The sequence below is a fragment of the Ursus maritimus genome, unplaced genomic scaffold (genome assembly GCF_017311325.1).
Source record: "Ursus maritimus isolate PB19 unplaced genomic scaffold, ASM1731132v1 scaffold_3, whole genome shotgun sequence".
Lineage (NCBI taxonomy): Eukaryota > Metazoa > Chordata > Mammalia > Carnivora > Ursidae > Ursus > Ursus maritimus.
In genome coordinates this window covers 16,945,583-16,950,052 of record NW_024425563.1, presented here as the reverse complement: position 1 = coordinate 16,950,052, position 4,470 = coordinate 16,945,583, and the positions used below count along the sequence as shown (strand labels likewise).

The 4,470-nt window shown below is 36.2% G+C and overlaps 1 non-coding gene across 1 annotated transcript; it reads right to left on the bottom strand.

Moving 5' to 3' along the window:
• Window positions 1-845: 845 nt before the first annotated feature.
• On the bottom strand, window positions 846-954 carry LOC121105984. The gene has a single exon (XR_005838714.1). It is a non-coding gene; the product is annotated as a U6 spliceosomal RNA (small nuclear RNA).
• Window positions 955-4,470: the final 3,516 nt, after the last annotated feature.

The following is a 4,470-nucleotide window of genomic DNA, read 5'->3' as shown; positions in this document are numbered from 1 at the left end:
CTTGTGTGTACAGCTTTGCAAGTCTGTTCATAGGTTGGTGAGACAGGGCCACTCACATACTTGCCCTGAGTTCCTGCTCTTTTGGTGATGGGGTTGCCCCCCCCCCCCCCCCCCCCCCAAATATGTTCTCGATAGTTGTAGGAGAAAGACAAATGGTGGGACAGTTCTCTGTATGGAAAGTTAAAGTTATATAATGACGGACATTTGCTAGATGCTCACCAATTTCATTTCCTCTTCCCGAACACATAGGAAGCCTGCATTCCTGGCCTCACTTGAAATTAGGGAAGGGTCCTATGTCTCAGGTCTGGCTGGGGAAACTTGAATGCAAGTGATACAAATACACTTTTGGCCTGGCCCTTAAAAATGTCTCCAGCAAAACTTCGGCTTTCCACTTTCTCCTTCTGGAAAATATCAGAAGCCATATATTTATCATGCAGGGCCTCTGGATCCTAGGGTTTCTGACAAAGAGAACTGTCCAAACTACATTGAGCAAGAAGTGAGCAAGAAGGAGCTTTTATGTATCAAGTCTCTGAGCTGTTGGAATTATCCAGTACAGTAGCTATCGTTAATTACCCCACGTAGCTCATATGCCTGAGGGCTCAGGGATGGATGGAAAATCAAGAGGAACTAATGATTTGAAGGACAGATGTGCTCAAAACATTGAAGGCAGAAGGAGAGGTTCTGCAGGAGTAAGGGGCCTGGAGTATAGGTGTGTACGTCAGACAGCACTGAAATGCAGTATTTTGGAGTTAGAGTACTTCAGGGTCTGGCAATAGAATTGAATGTTGGGGGAAAACGTGGCGAAGGTCCATGAAGGGTAAATCACCCAAATGGAACGACACAGGAACCATTTCTAAATAGACATCTTGTTGGGTGTCATCCTTGTGCAGGGGCCACGCTAATCTTTTCTGTATCATTCCGATTTTTTAGCATTTGTGCTGCCGAAGCGAGCACTAGTTGGACAGCTTTTTTAACTGCCTTAAACTTAACACGGATGTGCTTGCTCGTCTTCATGTGTGTGCCCTAGTCCCAAGGTTTTCAGTTCAAAATCATAGCATTTTGAATACTTAGGAATACTTATAAGAGTAAAAAAAAAAAAACCTATTTAGGCAGTAATGTTTATATGTTAATGGGATATCATGTTATTGTTAAAAATTTCTCCTTAATAATTATCAAAATAGTAAAATACTTTAAAAAATAATGTTTTATATTTACAATTATAGTAAAATAATATATTTATTTTTATTTTTATAATTGTAGTAAAATAATATATTTTTATTTTTATAATTAAAGTATTTAAAATTAGTCATATAAAATATTAAAAATATAATTATGTATTGATGTAATCTAAACCCAACTTTTATAGGATATTGAACGCTTTGTGGAATGTGGCGGCATGCGTTTCATCATACCATTGGGCCGTCAATCATGCAGCCCTTTGCACAGCAGTTCTAGTTTACATTTATTGGCCCAGCTTAACTATTAATGGCACCCATTTTCACATGCAAAAAGTGTCTTGATGGTCAATCTGATAAATATTCAAAGACAACAATTTGACATGGCCCGAAGTTTGTTTTAATTGCTAAGCTAAGTAATTATTGAGTGCAGTTATGATGTTAATGAGGCTTGAAATTTTAATACTTTGAAATGTGCTTTAAGGTTTCATCATGGCATAATTTGCATATGAATTATTATTATTTTTTGAACTGTGAGCCCATTGTGCCCCCCTGGCAGCTATAGGACATTTATAGAGCAGGGCACTAATCTTTGAATGACTCCATTTCCAATTAGTAGGCAAGTGTGGCCTTGTGTGTGCCTTACCTTATTTCCAGCTCTCTCCAGCAGTGGGACATGCACAGGGACTCATTCTGGACACAGATCAAGTGAATATAGGCACCAAATACCCTAAGGGGGGCATTACTTTCTATTGGGAAAATCTTAATATTAGTGCTTTTTTAAATTATTATTATTCATTCTAGTCTTTCTTTTCAATTTTAATTGGACAATTCATTCCTGAAACTGTACATAAGGAAAAATATTTCTACTTATTGAGGGAATCAGACTCCCCTACTCGCACACAACCAATCCCCAGAAGGATTTCATAAGTAGGCCGCTGCTACATCAGCCCATAAACTGAGTTAAGAAAATTAGGCCTATAACTAAAATTGTTTGGCATTTTATTAATGAATACTTTTCTGTTTATAAAATGGCTACATGTTTATTATAGAAAAGGCTGACAATACAGAGGAGCATAAAAACGAAAAATGATTCAATTTTTAACACATTTTATTTATTTGACAAATACTGTGTACATTTCCAACAGTTTATTTTTCTATACCAAAATACACTTTAAAAAGGGGGACACCGGTTTTGGGGGACACCTGGGTGGTTCAGTTGGTTGAGCGTCAGACTCTTGATTTTGGCTCAGGTGATGATCTCAGGGTTGTGAGATCAATCCCCGCATCAGGCTCATTCATGCTAGGCATGGAGCCTGCTTAAGATTCTCTTTTTCCCTCTCCTTCTGCCCCTCCCCCTCCCTTTCTTTAAAAAAAAACACATATATTTGGAGTCATATCACATTAACATTTTTGTACATAGCTTTTTTTTGCTCACTACCATATGATCTGCCAATTGTACTCTTGGGAATTTATCTCAGAGAAATAAAAACTTATTTTCACATAGAAACTTGAGCATGGATGTTCACAGAAACTTTGTTCGTAATATTTGAGAACTCTACCCAAATTTCTTACAATGATTGAATGGTCAAACAAACTTTGGTCCACTTAGACCATGGAATACTGCTTAGCGATAATAAGGAATCACTGATATATGCAATAACTTAGATGCACATCAAGGAAATTATGCTGAGTGAGAAAAAGTCAATCTCAAAAGAATAGATATTACAGAGTTCCATTTATAAAATGTTGCTGAGTTATCAGAAGTATGAGATAGATAACGGATTAGTGGTCACCAGGGGTTAAGGATGAGGGGAGGAGGGTGTGGATATGGTTCTACCATGGAAGCAGCCTATGGTAGTGGAAGACTCAAATTTCTTGATTTTGATGGTGGTTAAGCAAATCTACACATGTGATAAAATTGTCTAGAACTACACACACAAGTGCACGTATACCACTGGTGTGGTATGAATAATCTCTGTGCTTTGTACCAATCTCAATTCGCTGGTTTTGACCGTGTACTATAGTTATGCAAGAGCATCTGTGTTGGGGGAGGCTGTATTAAGGGTACACAAGACCTCCCTTTACATTTCTTTGTAGCTTCTTGGGAATCTATAATTATTTTAGAATAAAACAATTTAAAAAATGAATTGCTTATTCACATTAAAATATTTGTGTAATGAAAAAATCTAGGAAGATATATATAATTTTTAGTTCTGGGAGGCGTGATAAATTGATATGGGGTGGAGCAAAGGATGCTTTCTGCCTTATCTAATTGTAACTACTTTTAAAAATGTGTTATGAGCCTGTGTCACTTTTGCAATTTAAAAAATGAAGAAAAGAATATTTTAAAACTAGGTATTCAAACATATACTCATTTCTTAGTTAACTTTTTTCCTATTGTTTTTATATTTAGTACTCTCCTTTTAGAAATTAGATATTCACCTATATTTTCTTACGATTTTTTATGCTTTAGGTTTTGTTCTTAAAACCTTTACTCCTTAGTCCATTTGTAAATTTTTGTAGTGTATAACATAGGATTTTTATCAAACTTGAAATCATTTAAAAATAGCCAACTGCTGCTCTAGCTCCATTTGGTCTTCTAATTTATTTTGATGCCACATTTGTTATATATTAAGTTCTGATATAGACTAGGGTTTGTTTTTGGCTGATCTGTTCAGTTTTTGTACTACATGGTTTTGATGATTGTAGTTGTATGATTTTTCCCATGTGGTACGAGAAAAGCTTCATTACCCTTTATTTTCAGGATTTTCTTCCTGGGTGGTATAATCGACCTGTCTTCTAGATTCATTTAGGAGCCCTTTTATGGCACCAAAGCAGCTTTTAATTGGCATTGAATTAAAATTATTAATTAACTTGTGGAGCATTTACTTATTTCTTACCTAGAATCTTGGAATATCTTTTGAGTTTTTAAAGATAACTCTTATGTCTCTCAGTTACATTTAGTAATTTCCTTTAAAAGTCTACCACATTTAAAAAATTTTTTTTTAAATTTTTTATTATGTTATGTTAGTCACCATACAGTACATCATCAGTTTTTGATGTAGTGATCCATGATTCATTGTTTGCATATAACACCCAGTGCTCCATGCAATACATGCCCTCCTTAATACCCATCACCGGACTAGCGCAATCCCCCACCTCTTTCCCCTCTAAAGCCCTCAGTTTGTTTCCCAGAGTCCATAGTCTCTCAGTTCATTCCCCCTTCTGTTTACCCCCTTCATTCTTCCCTTCCTTCTCCTACCGATCTCCCTGCTATTCCTTATGTTCTACA